Below are 15,163 nucleotides of genomic sequence, written 5' to 3'. Positions count from 1 at the left end.
GTTATAACCCTAATGTCCATATGTGTGTGGTATACATATATCTGCTATTTTAGCATGTACTAGACATGACCATATGTAGGTATGCCCGGACCGATTCAAAATTTCGTATTCAAGAAAATTATGCTCAGCGAAACCCTTCTAATTTTTGTAATCAAAATACATGTCGCATTTATTGTTCTATTCATATAAAAATCAGAGAAGATCACTTATTTGGTCTAAGAGCGAACGCTATTTATATTCGTAAAAATCGGTTCAGATTTTTATATAGCTCTTATGTATATCGCTCATTTACTCAACGAGTGGCATAACTCAAAAAATTCGTTTTTTTCTATTTTGTCTACGACTTCTACTTTATATTATGTCAAATTTTCAGGGTGATATCTCCAAAATTCAAGGAATTACAGCTTACTTACTACGAGTATGGCATAATTCAACAAATACAGTTAGTCAACTTAATTATTGCAAAACCAAAATTATTGCAAAATTTAAAATAAAACATTAATATATTGGTATAAATAATTATCATTATAAATATTTTTGTTTAAACTGGTAACACATGTTTATTAATAAAATAAAATAAAAAGGTAGCTAAATTTCACTAAAAATGTTCTTAAAATTAACAAACAGGAGAACAACCCATTATTTGCACTGTCAACTGAAGAATTGGAAAATTCACAACTTGTCAGTCTTTCGCGGTATTTTAAGAAAAGTTGGTTCTAATATTTCGTATGCCCACATTGGACATCAATAACCCCCCCAGGTGTACCCATGAATTGTCGATGGGGTTAATATCTAGACTTTGGACTGCGGTGTTAATAATGACTTTGGTGCAGTTGTACAACAATCAAGTCCTACATAAATAAGATTTATGCTTAGAGCCATTATCTTATATTGCAATTAGTTAGAATTTTCCGGAAACATCTAAATAAAACTCCTCTGTCATTGGTCCTCCAAAATCTGGATAGTACCAACGCAACTGTTTTATATACAACCCCATATCATAACTGGAAGTTTTCCGAACTTTACGGTATGTTTTAAATTTTTGTTTTCCATGGCTGTAAGGGCTTTTCTCAACACTTTTTGAGGCCCATCGTGATAACATAATTTAAGTCTAATCAGAAAATATAACGTTATCCCAATACTAAAGATGGCGTGAAATGTTGTTTGTAACAAGTCTGACTAGTTGTGCTGGGAGGGAAATGGTTTTTACCCAGACACACGTGATGAAGGCTTGAAGCACTTTTCTGACTATTCCATGTGAGTCCAAAATCTTTTTTAATTAAAAAAAGCAATTTTCTGGTGCTGCTTTGGGATCTTTCGTCAATTTCTTTAGTCATTCTTTTGTCAATTCGTGGGATTACTATTTTGGCCTGCCATGTAACGTCTTTAGTTTGAGCCTTCCTTCGCTCTCGGTGCGGTATATGATGTTGTATACAGTTCTTAGCTTATGAGAGCTGATTTTAGCGATTTTTTTGGCGGATTTACCATTATTATTGGAATAACCCAAATTTAGCATAGTTTCCCAAATCCGTTTACCTGACTTTCTTTTTTCTGAATATAACGTCTATATTAGACACAATAATTAATTTATGATGAAAAACAAGTGGTCCAAGGCTATAGTCGGGCCGGGGCCGGCTATGTGATACCGTACACCACTACCCCTTTTCATAAGTTCTTGACTAGTAAAATTCAAAATATAAAAATTGGGATAGCTTAGCGCCTTTGCTCTGAATGTCTTCATTAACACAGGTCAATTTTGTTGAAACGCATTTAAGTGCATCGTCAGTGCAACCCAAATAAAAAAATGGAAAAGTGGGATGGGCGCCAACCATCAATAGAATTCTTTCTCTGTTAGGCCCCCATCAACTCCCAAAATTTCGTGAAAAATGGAAAAAAGGGATGCATTACCGACTATTGCGATATCTCTGTTGTTTGACCTCCTATGACAACATACTTCACATCGTTGTAAAGGTGATATTTTCTACTTTCTTTGCCAGTTTTTGCTTTCGATATACCTCCTACAGAAGAGAGATATTAGCTTTGAAATAAAACGTTGGCCTTTTCTCCAAATATTTTTTTTCACATTCCGACCCCTGAATAATATCCGAATTATAATTATCAAAAATCAAAAGGTTTTTTCCTCTGTGGGACCCCCATTAACACCTAAAATTTCGTGACGATGCAACCTAATTGCGACGTGTAGCGTGATTATAAAAAAATTAAAAAATGGGATGTATTACCGACTATTGTGATATCTCCGTCATTTGGATACCTACGGCAACCTGCTTTACATCATTGTAAAGATTGAATTTTTTTATTTTCATTGTCAGACTTTGCTTTTGGAAGGTCCCGAACCAAAGCTGTGATATTCGTCATTATTATTAAAATCGCAAAAATGAAAAGTTGTGTTCTATTAGCGGCTATAACGATATCTTCGTTCTTTGACGACCTACGACAATCTACATCGTTGCAAAGGTGATATTTTTTACTTTCAATGTCAGGTTTTGCTTTTGGTATACCCCATATAGAAGCTGAGATATTCGCTTCGGAAAAAAACGTTGTCTTTTTATCCAAATACATTTTTTGCTCATTCCGACCACCAAATATTATCCGACCATCACCAAAATCAATAGCCTTCTTCCTCTGTTAGACCTACATTAACCCTCGAAATTTCCTGATCAAAATTGCGACCTGTAACGTGATTTCCAAAAAAATGGAAAAATGGGATGTATTAACGATTATTGCGATATCTCCGTTAGTTGGTTACCTACGGCAACCTGCTTTACATCATTGTAAAGATGGAATTTTCTACTTTCATAGTCAGGCTTTGCTTTTGGAAAGTCGCCAACCAAAGCAGTGATATTCGCATTATAATTAAAATCGCAAAAATAAAAAGTTGGGTTTTATTTGCGACTATTGTCATATCTTCGTTGTTTGATCACCTACGAGAACCTACTTTGCATCATTAGTAAGGTGATATTTTCTACTTTCATTTGGTATACCCCATATAGAAGCTGAGATATTCGCTTTGGAAAAAACGTTGTCTTTTATCCAAATAAGTTTTTTGCCCATTACGACCCCTAAATATTATTCGACCACCACCAAATTCAATAGGCTTCTTCATCTGTGAGACCACCATTAAGGGTCACAATTTAGTGACGATCCGATCAAAATTGCGACCTGTAGCGTGGTTTCCAAAAAGTGGACAAATGCGATGTATTACCGACTAGTGCGATATCTCCGTTAATTGGTCACCAACGCCGACCTAGTTTGCATCATTATAAAGATGGGGTCTTTTACTTTCATAGTCAGGCCTTGATTTTGGAAAGTCCCCACCCAAAGCTGTGATATTCGTCATTACAATTAAAATCGCAAAAATTAAAATTTGGATTTTATTTGCGACTATTTGGCCCCGTAAACATGACCATTAAGGCAGCCCACTCTAAAATGTCTGCCGGGTGCCCTATTTAAGAACCTGACTTAGATATACCAATATCATTGACATAAATTATTATCATGCCCCACTTGCTGATGAGTAGATGATTTTCGGTAATGCTTCTGAGATGTTCGTGATTCACGAAGAAGTTAAAGTTGATATCTCAGTTTATATTATTTAACTAATGTTCTGTCTCAACCCACCACAAAATGTGGCACATCTATCAACATCGATATTCCTTATTTCCATCTATCCTTACTTTGGTAAGCTTTTGCTGGTTATCACAAGGCCATTATTCTTAAATGACTTCTTTTTATAACATATATTTTATCATGAAATGCCTCATATTAACTCATTTAGCCTATTAAAAAGACAGGCATTTCCAAGTCCTTGAAATGTAACAAGACCGCATACTACATTTACAAAGTCCTTTACATAATCCTCTTAAAAGGTTGTCATATGCAACACAATAATAATCCTCATCGTCATCATATCACAACTGACAATTATCAACATTGACAGTTATTCCAAGTAACCAGGACAGGACATTTCAACATGATGTATAATAATAAGGTTAATCCGTAATACTGCATGTGTTTACTCCACTTCTGTTAACACTATCACACTTTCATATGTAAGCAGATGTATTTATTCACTGGTGTTTATTTTCAGCCACTCTGCTCTTTCTACACATTTCTTTTTTTTCTTCTTCTGTGTAAACAAATTTAATGTTTTGCCTTTGTTGACTTAATGTTGTTTTCTATGACAACATTCGATGGCTAAACAAACAATGAAAGTACCACTGAATAAGCACGCAAACTATAGGGAGACGACCATCATTTCAACACCCGTCCCCCACAAAACACATTTGGCACGAAACGAGCAAACCGGCATATCAAGATATCGAAAACAAAAGAATGGCTAAACTTTGGACGATTTTACAGACAACCAGTCGCAGGTTGTCCTAGACACAATGCAAGTTGTTTGTTTTGCAAATATTCCATTGGCTCCAGTTATCCTTTGGTGCACTGCGAACATACACTCTGACACAAATTCACACACACACATATACATCAGGTACATTCCATGCACATACACACATTTACGAGGTGCTGCACAACATTCTTTTAACAATTTTCATTTTCAAACTTTACTTATTGATGTTCGTCTAGGGGTTTTTCCTTTACTTTAACTCATCGAGCAGATGTACTATATCTGTGTACTCCCCCACATCCTCTTAATATCTGTTTGCACTTACTCTATTTTTTTTTTTTTTTTTTTTGTTTTCACTTTACTCTTCACTTCTGTGCTATTGTGTTAAACTCTTCGTGTAATGGGATTATTTTTTCGATTTATTTTTGTGATAACTTCAAATTACATATTTTTTTCTTTCATTGTGCGATTTTTTTGCTTTTTGTAATACTAATTTGACTTTGCCAAAAACAAAAACTTTCTTTTTAAGAACACAACACTGGCTTCCGTTTACCGTGTCTTATGTCTTGAGCACACGAAATCTTAGATGAAACTGCGTTCACAATTGAATGGTACATTCATTTTATACACAACTACGTTTATGGCATCAAACACGTTCGATGTTGTGTTATGTTCGAATGTGTAAGCGGCATTTACTTCCGTTTCGTTGTGTGTTCAATGCAATTTTGATTCATGATAAGAAGACTATGGTGGCGTATAAGTGTTGCGTCAATAATAATATATAACACTTATACGTCGACAATGTGTTGGAAGTGTTTTATGATGTTTGATACTTGCTTTAGTGATGTATTAGAGTTATAAATCAATTCCCGAAAATATTAAGATTTATGATTGAGGCCAAACTGCCTTTGGTCACAATGGTTATTTTGCCTTAGATGTCCTTTCATAATAATCCATTCGAATGGCTTTCTCCAAGGTAATCCTTGTTTCATTGAAGAAGAAGATGTTATCAACAAAATGACACTGTCCCAATTTTATTAAGAAAAAGGTTAACGACTGGAAGTATTTTTAATATAATCATTCTTAATTTTTTATTGTAAAGTAATTTATTAATTGATCAGATATTTAATATTAAACAAGACGTAGTCAGTGCTCAGAAGGTTATATATAAAAATAAGAAAGAATATGGGTGGAATTATTTATGGGAATGCTGACATTTAAAAAAACTACACGGTGAGCCTTAACTAATTTTAAATGGAAGGTGCTTACACCTCGGAAGTTTTTGCTGATTCTGAAACTACAATGCTCATAGATGAGAAGTATCATGAAACAAAAAAAAATTGCCGGAGGGATTTTAAAATAAATCGCAATTTAAGTTCACATTTTTAGGGGTTCTTAAGGTTTTCACGATTTTGCATGGAAACCGCGAGTCCTGTGTAAATGGGCCTAAGAAATATGTTGTAGCTGTGAAAATTCTCCACAAGATTGACCTTTATGATATTTTCGTAGGTTTTACAGTTTTTGAGATATAGAAGTTCATAGTGAGACAATGCCCTTACTGTATCGCTTCCTTATAAAACAATATAATGCTCAGTGCGCCTTAACTAACTATTGATGAAAACCGCTTACACATGGGAAAATTTCGCTGATTCTGAAACAGCAATGTTCATAGATAAGAAAAATAAAAAAATCAGAAAAAATCGCCGGAGGGATTTTTAAATAAATCGCGATCAAAATTCAAAATTTTAGAGGTTTTTAGGTTTTCACGATTTTGCTTGGAAACCGCAAGTCGTATCGAAATGAGTCTAAATAAAATGTTGAAGCTCTGAAAATTCTCTACAAGATTGGATGATTTATTTTTTCCTAGGTTGTACGATTTTCAAGATGATGTAAGTTTAATTTGAGAAATTGCAGTAATGACACTGTTTTATATGGAGGGATACAGTCAGTGCATTGTCTCAATTTGAACTTCTATATCTCAAAAACTGTAAAACCTACGAAAATATCATAAAGGCCAATCTTGTGGAGAATTTTCTCTGCTACAACATTTTCTTTAGATCCATTTACATAGAGCTCGCGGTTTCTAAGCAAAATCGTCAAAACCTTAAGAACCCCTAAAAATGTGAACTTAAATCGCGATTTATTTTAAAATCCCACCGGCGATTTTTTTGTTTCATGATATTTCTCATCTATGAGCATTGTAGTTTCAGAATCAGCAAATACTTCCGAGGTGTAAGCACCTTCTATTTAAAATTAGTTAAGGCTCACCGTGACTAGTCTATAATTTGTAAACAAGTAAAGAGTGAAAGTTTTAAAAAAATTAAAAAAAAAAACAAGTAAAAAAGTATCAGTCGGTTTTGACGGCAGAGATATACCATCAGCCTATGTGAATTAAAATTTTTAGTATTTTGTGCCGACGAAAATATGGATTAGGATTAAAGTTGAAAAGTGCTGCAGAGGAGGTACTTGAAGGAATGGACCGACTTACTCGATTATAGATGTAGATCTTATTTTGAGAGTCATATCTTTTCGATAAATATCGCGTCCACTAGTCATTTCAATGGGTCTTCGTATATACTTTTGGAACAGTATGGAGCATGGACTTGTCCACGGAAAACATAATATCGCTGTAAACAGGACCACAAATTTTGAACTTTTGTAGGAAGATACGCTAGGTACATCCATTTTAGAAGTTAAACTAAATTTGGACAAAATATTAGGAAAGTACCGGAATCTGGTACATATAGTAGGATGCGTAAAGTATGGACCAAACCGGTCACTCCTTTCAACAGTTATCGTGCGCACAAACTTAAACTAAGTTTGTACAAAATATTACAAAGGCCAAATTTTGGACCGAATCGGCAGATCAGTTCGAGAGTTACCTTGTGCTCCAACCACTACACACTTTCAGGCTATTTTCTCAGGAAGTATGGACTTGCCCCATATGAAACTTGTATCATTGTATGGAAGGCAGTGAATACAAGTTGCTACAACAAAAATCAAAGAGATTCGAGAACAGGTCCTAAACTGAACTTTTCCGAAATTTTGTGTGGGAGGCACTGGAAGTTGTGGACCGACCATACTAGAACCTCATCTAAATCTGATAGAAATTTCACGATGTGCAAAGTATGGACCAAATCGGTTACTTTCTTCAAGACTTGTCGTGTGCACAATTTTTGCGAGCATTTTCTAACTTTTGTGGGGGAGGTACCCAAAGTATTAGACCGATCAGGTGGTACCGCTAATGGGGGCTATGGGAAATAATGGACCCATATTTGTTTTGGTTTCGTATTCATGTACTGTCATCCAAATCTGAAAAGTGTGCAAAGTTTGAGTTCGATTGGTCAACCGCAACTGAGTGAAAAATGAGTTACTAGATTTGAATTAAACAGACAACAAAGCAAGTTAAATATAAGTATGTAATTAAAAAAAAATTAAGTAACAGTGTTTTATTTATAAATACACTTAAAAGCAGAAAATAATTTTGATGATGGAATCTCTCAAATAAAACGCTTGCATTTAAATTAAAACTTGTGATAATATTGAACGGCAAGCGTTTTATTTGAGAGATTCCATCATCTAAATTATTTTCTGCTTTTAAGTGCATTTATAAATAAAACACTGTTACTTAATTTTTATACCCTATACCACATGTGGAAAAGGGTATTATAAGTTTGTTTTGGTAAAAATTCATGTAACACCGCGAAATATTCGTCGGAGACCCCCAATGTGGTATACCAATCTTAATATCTCGACGAGATAAAGCGATTTTGAGATGTGTGTCTGTCCGTCCGTCCGTCCGTCCGTCCGTCTGTCCATTATAAATTGTAAACACGCTCCAGGCCGCAATTATGGACCGATCGTCACGAAATTTTGTATGGAGGTCGGGTACAGATCAGAATAGATCCCTATTCTTATTGGTGATGATCGAGAAATATTAAGCGGGTGAAATGGACCAAAAACAAAATTTTTATCCGATTTTGTAGCGGCTCTGTATGTCGCAATTATAGTCCGATCGCCTCGAAATTTTAAATAATGTAAGATTGTATGACAAAGAAGAAGCTTGCAATTTGAAATGGTGATCGGATGATGTTTAGAGGGTTAAATGGACCACAACTTTTGTGTGAAAATTGTGAAAATTTTTAATATACCGGTAATATCTTTATTCCTGGACCACACATTCCGCCCACATAAATAATATTTGGAAGGACAACTCTTGTCCTTTTAATTAATGCCAATAATGTTGATTTATGTGGTCAGATAACAGAGTTACAGCCTAATATATCCAGTGTTTTGCTTGTAATGTAATCAATAGCATACTAGAGGTCGCAATTATAGATCAATAGTCACGAAATTTTGCACGAGGTATGGGTTTAGGTCGAAGAAGATGCCTACAATTTTTGATGATGATCTGATATTATTTAGCGGGTGCAATGGACCATTACTTTTGTATGCTAAATAAAAACATTTTATTTTTGGTCCATATTTGAATCCCTGGAGGCATTATACCGGCAAAGTCGCCTATATATGAAAAATTAACTACCGATCTTTCCACTGATGAAAATTGCAATAATATGTGTGCTTGGTAACGGACCTACTACCTAAGATATAATGAGTTTTGTGAAGAGAACCACATCTTCCTCCCATGCTACAAATTTTCTCTATCATGGCAGACAAATTCCCAGTTCTTACAAATTGCGTGGAACCCTATCATATTACCTGTCCAATTGTTCAAAATTTAAAGATGTAGCAGAAATTGCTAAACAACGCCAATTTTCAAATTTAAGAATATTTCTTAAAATGTACTGTATATAATTGTTCCACAAACATTCCAGTAGGGACAAGGGAGCCTTCTCTCATATCAATGAGAGCACCCCGATTAATATCAGCTCAATGATATGTAGACAGCGGAATTTTATGCAACACCTATTTTTGTAAAATTTGCATATTTTTGGCTTCTAATTAAATTCCAATCGAAATATATCACATATGCAAAAATGTATAGATTATGCATATGCAAATATTATTTTTGTATTTCACATATTTTCGTATGCTACATATATTTCAATAATATCTTCTAAAATGTTTATGTGTACATTTTTCTGTTTGAAATTCACTTCAGACAAGTCAATAAAATAGAGAAATCTGTAACCAGAGCCACAATCTTCAAAATGTCGAAAATGGGGAGATTTCGTTGTATGGGAGCTATATGAACGCCTAGACCTATACAGACAAATTTCAGAAAGTTGAATACCCCCAATGAAGACTTAATACCAAATTTTAGCCAATTCGGAGGGATATTGAGACCATAACCTTCAAAGTACAGAAAATCGGTAGGTTCTGGTTACGGGAGCTATGTATATGAAGACGTGGACATATAACGACAAATTTCAGGTGGAAAGTTTTTTACCTCCAAGGAAGACTGAATACAAAATGTCAGCCATTTCAGTTTGATATTGAGGCCACAACCTTCAAAATACCGGGTATCGGGAGGTACGGTTCTATGGGAGCTATATGAAGACCTGGACCTATTCCGATAAATTTCAGGTCGAAAATTGTGATGAACGAATACTTAATACAAACTTTCAGCCAATTCGATGCGATATTTAGGGCACAAAGTCTTGCATATGGTTTAGCAAATATGTCAAAATATGCAAAAAATTAGGTCCAGACTAAATGTCCGTTCTAAAATTACTTATTGGTGCCACCATGGTACAATTGTTTGCACACCCGCCTTGCACGCTGAAGGTCGGGCGTTCGATTACCGGCCATTAAACATCAAATTTCCAACGATGGCAAAATACCCCTCAGTAAAGTTGGCGACATTTTCTGAGTATTTCAACCATGTACAACTTCTCTACAGGTGGTCTTTTAAGACATGCCTTTCGGACTCGGCGATAAACTGTAGGCCCCATACTATTGCTGTAATATGAATCGTGGTGCACTCCCTGTCCCTTCTGTGATGTTTGTGGAATAATTATTATATTGTTAATGTGATAAGGTTGCAGACTCCAAAAGAAACTTTGATTTGCTGAAAGCTAACTCGCAGGGTAGTGGTGTAGGGTATCGTATGGTCGGCCCTGTCCGACTATAGCCTTTGCTTACTTGTTTTTTAATTACATACTTATTTTCTAGTTTTTAGTGCATTTAAAAATAGAACGCTGAAACTTATTAATTTTATAATTATTTTTAATTTTTTTGTAAATACATTTTTTTAAGATTTTAAATTTTATTTGTATATATTTGAGATTACAAATGATATTTACTGATGGTGCCCATATAGCGGTACCACCCGATTTAAGTTGTTTTGAGGATTTTGTCTTCGAGTTCCCAGTTGTACAGAAACGTCCCCACCAAAATTGTGTACATGGGTCAGATTTTGAAATAAGTATTTATTTCTTGACCGTTTGTGTGCTTGTGTGTGTGGATGTGTGTAGTAGTGAACAAGTTAGACTGAATGTGGAAAAGGCAAGTTGAGAAGGGGAAGTTCGGAGAAGGTTGTTTGGAAGTTCGGAGGGGGGTGGAAGTTCCTAACATCCACCTTTACAACACCACCCCTTCGAACAACCTCCACCGATCTTCCGAACACCTCATTCAAACTTCCGCAAAATCTCCTCCGGACAACCTCATCCGAACTTTCAAACAAACTCCTCGGAACTTCCGAACAACATTCACATTAACTCCTAACAACTTACACCGAAAAACCACTGCCGAACTACCTCCTCCGAACTTCCCCTCTCAACGTGCTCTTTCAATTTTCAACGGAACCCCATAACCAATTTAGGCCGAAAAAGTAGATACAAACTTTAAAATGCCTTGGGTGTACCATTTATAGTGGCTATATCAAAACCTGGACCTATGTCACAATTTTTGGTGGAGAAATTTCTGTACCACTGGGATCTCCAAATTGCAAAGTACATGCAATTCGGTATAAAAATGAAGATAAAATCCATAAAACACTAGAAATCGGGCGGTACCGCTATATGGGGCTATACCAAAACCTGGACCTATGTCCATAATTTTTAATGGGTACGTTTCTGTACCTAGTTGTCAAGAAGCAGCCAATACGGGCTTAAAATGACGATAAAATACCTTAAATCGAGTGGTACCGCTGGATGGGAGCTACAGGAAAAAATGGACCCATATTGATTTTGGTTTCATATTCATGTATTGTCATCCAAATCTGAAAAGTGTACAAAGTTTTAGTTCGATTGGTCAACTACAACTGTGTGAAAAATGAGTTACCAGATTTGAAAAGCAAATTAGATAAAAAACTGTAAAACAGTGTAAAAATGGACCAATATTGGTTTTAATTTCATATCCATGTATTGTCATTCATATCTGAAAAGTGTGCAAAGTTTTAGTTCGCTTGGTCAATTACAACTGTCTTAAAAATGAGTTACCCGATTTGAAAAGCATGTAAATTTGAACACTGTACAACACTGTAAAAATGGACCAATATTGGTTTTGATTTCATATTCATGTATTGTCATCCAAATCTAAAAAGTTTACAAAGTTTTAGTTCGATTGGTCAACTGCAACTGTGTGGGAAATGAGTTACCAGATTTGAAAAGCAAAATACCGGAAATCGTGTGGTACCGTTAAATGGGAGCTATAGGAAAAAATGGACCCATATTGATTTTGGTTTCATATTCACGTATTGTCATCTAAATCTGAAAAGTGTGCAAAGTTTAACTTCGATTGGTCAACTGCAACCGCTTTAAAAATCAGTTACTAGATTTGAAAAGGGGGTTAAGTTAGACACCGTAAAAACACTGTAAGAATGGTCCAATATTGGTTTTGATTTCATATTCATGTATTGTCATCCAATTCTGAAATGTGTGCAAATTTGAAGTTCGATTGGTCAACTGCAACTGTGTGCAAAATTAGTTACCAGATTTGAAAAGCAAATTAGATAAAACTCTGTAAAACAGTGTAAAAATGAACCAATATTGGTTTTGATTTCATATTCGTGTATTGTCTTCCAAATCTGAGAAGTGTGCAAAGTTTTAGTTCGGTTGGTTAGCTGCAACCGTGTTAAAAATGAGTTACCAGATTTGAACTAAACACACACCAAGGCAAGTTAAATAAAACACTGTAAAAACATTGTAAATATAGACCAAAAATTTAATTTGGATATTTTTCCCACAAAAGTACACCAGGTACGAACTATCCGCTCATTATCCAAAATTGTTGAAATCTTCCTTGACCAAAATGCTTACATCGCGTAAAAATTTGTGAGTATTAAACTATAACTGCGAACTCTAGCGTGGTTATGGTTACTATACACACAATTAAAACTGTGGAATTTCTGTATATACTAGGCTGTAACTTTGTTATCTGAGCACGTACATCAACATAATGGAAAGATCGAGAGATCTTTCATAAATAACTCACGGGCAAAATGTGCCTCATCGAAATAATGGTTTTAGACGCCAAGTATGTTTGGACGAAATGTGTTTCAGACAATTTGGAGTCGATTGAGCAATGTCCGTCCGTCTGGGTTATATCGGTCCACTCCTTCCGGTACCTCCCTCACAAAAGTTCGAAAATGTTCGGAAAATTTGTACGTACGATAACTCTTGAGGGGAGTAACCGATTTGGTCCATACTTCGCAAATCGTGAAATGTCTACCAGACTTAGATGAGTTTTCAATATCGACTCAATCGGTCCATTCCTTCGGGTACCTCCCACACAAAATTTGGGATAAGTTCAGTTTAGGACCTGCTCTCGAATCGCTTTGATTTTTGTTTTAGCACCTTGCATTCACTGCCCCCTATACGACGGTACAAGTCTTATCAGGGGCAAGTCCACACTTCCTGAGAAAATAGCCCCAAAGTTGCAAAATGACCCTATGACACCGTGTGAGGTGGTTGGAGCGCAAGATAACTCTTGAACGGATCTGCCGATTCGGTCCAAAATTTGGCCTTAGTAACATTTTGTCCACACATAGTTTAAGTTGGAATATAAGCCATATCGGTCCACTCCTTAAGGTACCTCCCCCACAAAAGTTCAAAAATGTTCGGAAAAATTGTTCGTACGTTAACTCATGAAGGGAGTGGCCGAATTGGTCCATACTTTACACATCCTAATATATCTACAAGATATAGATTCAAATATGGACTATATTTGTTCACTCCATCCGGTACCTCCCACAAAAATTTCGGATAAGTTCACTTTAAGACCTGCAATCGAATCACTTTAATTTTTGTTGAAGCAATTTGTATTCGGTGCCTCAATTACGATGCTAAAATTTTTTTCAGGGGCAAGTCCATACTTCTTGAGCGAACAGCCCGAAGGGTGTAAAAACCCCCTATGGCACCATATGTAGTGGCTGGAGATCCACTTATATAATGGTCAATGTCGATCCATTCTTTTAAGTATATCCTCCGCAAAACCTTTGATCTCTAATCCTAATCAACATTTTTGTCGGTTCATACATCCAAAATTTTTAAAACCCCCTAAATACATACGTTGTTTGGGAAAACATTTTTTCGATATACACAGGCTGAGGCATGATACAATAAGAAGATAGCATCAGCCCAGCTGATGGTAACATAATGTGTCAATTGCATTGAATTTATGTCAAATTTTGACATCATATGTTACCAAAAAGACGGCAGTTGCTGCTACCTTCTTATTGTATCATGGGCTGAGGGTATATCTCTGTCAGCAAAGTTGACTGATACTTTTTTACTTGTTTGTCATAAGCTTACACCTTATTTAAAATTTCGCGCTGATCGGGCTATGATTGCGACCTACAGAGCAGTTATAAATTGGGATAAAAATTTTGTTTGTTTTTGTTTTGTGACGGTTAGTCCATAATTGCGGCCGCTAGTTTAATTACAATTTTTACTGGACAGACGGACACGGATGGACGGACACACATCGCAATATCGCTTTATCTCGTCGAGATATAAAAATGGTATATAACATTGGGGGTCTACGACGAATATTTCGCTGCGTTACATGAATTGTTAGCAAAACAAACTTATAATACCCTTCCAACATTGCACTGTGGTGGCACTTACATGGGAAGGTGTGACAAAAATACTTCTAGATAATATATCCAACTGAAATTTTTATCAATTGGTCCTCGTGGCCTAAAAACACACTAACAAAAATATTGCAGTCCTTCGTCCAAGATTTCGCGTGAATTTATTGTACTGTTACCAATACATTGTTCAACCAAATTTGCTGTAATCCGGTACCAGCAATTATTTTGCATGGTAAGAAAAATTGTCAGTATTGGTCCATGATTTGGTATACTCCCCATATGATTTATATATCGATTTATTTGGGCAGATGTCAAACAAATCTTCTAACCGAATAGGTTATAATAACGAGCTCAGAGTTCAAAATACCACCTTATAAAGAAATTTTATATCGACGCACTTTTGACTACAGCCTCCATATAGGGTTACCATCCTTTTTCGGTCTTTATAAGTTTTAATCACCTTTTTCTGCAGAATTACCTGTAATAATGTATTTTTAGTTCTCAGTGCGGGGAAATCTCCAACATTAGGGTGTCCCAAAAAATAAAAAGTATTTGTTAAAGTGAATACGCCCAAAAATTTGTCTTTTTCTTTCACGAGTTTTCAATGCGTAAACAAAAATCAAAGCGATTCGAGACCTGATCCTAAACTGAACTTTTCCGAAATTTTGTATGGGAGATACCCGAAGGAGTGGACCGATTGAGTCCATATTGGAACGTCATCTAAGTTTGGTAGAAATTACACGATGTGCAAAGTATGGAACAAATCGGTTTTTCCCTACAAAATTTATCGTGCGCAC

The 15,163-nt window shown here is 35.6% G+C and overlaps 1 protein-coding gene across 1 annotated transcript in view; it reads right to left on the bottom strand.

The window, feature by feature from the left end:
• The window catches only part of Tbh (Tyramine beta hydroxylase), a 135,752-nt gene extending 130,787 nt beyond the window's left edge, over nucleotides 1-4,965 (bottom strand). Inside the window, exon 1 of the mRNA XM_073974586.1 lies at nucleotides 4,695-4,965. The gene's annotated coding sequence lies outside the window, so the exon portion shown is untranslated. The remainder of the gene's footprint in view (nucleotides 1-4,694) is intronic.
• Between the last annotated feature and the right edge of the window lie 10,198 nt (nucleotides 4,966-15,163).

The sequence above is a fragment of the Musca autumnalis genome, unplaced genomic scaffold (assembly GCF_047663935.1).
Source record: "Musca autumnalis isolate F117 unplaced genomic scaffold, ASM4766393v1 scaffold_3, whole genome shotgun sequence".
Classification (NCBI taxonomy): domain Eukaryota; kingdom Metazoa; phylum Arthropoda; class Insecta; order Diptera; family Muscidae; genus Musca; species Musca autumnalis.
Note: the sequence above shows the minus strand (reverse complement) of the source record. Positions and strands in the feature narration are given on the sequence as shown.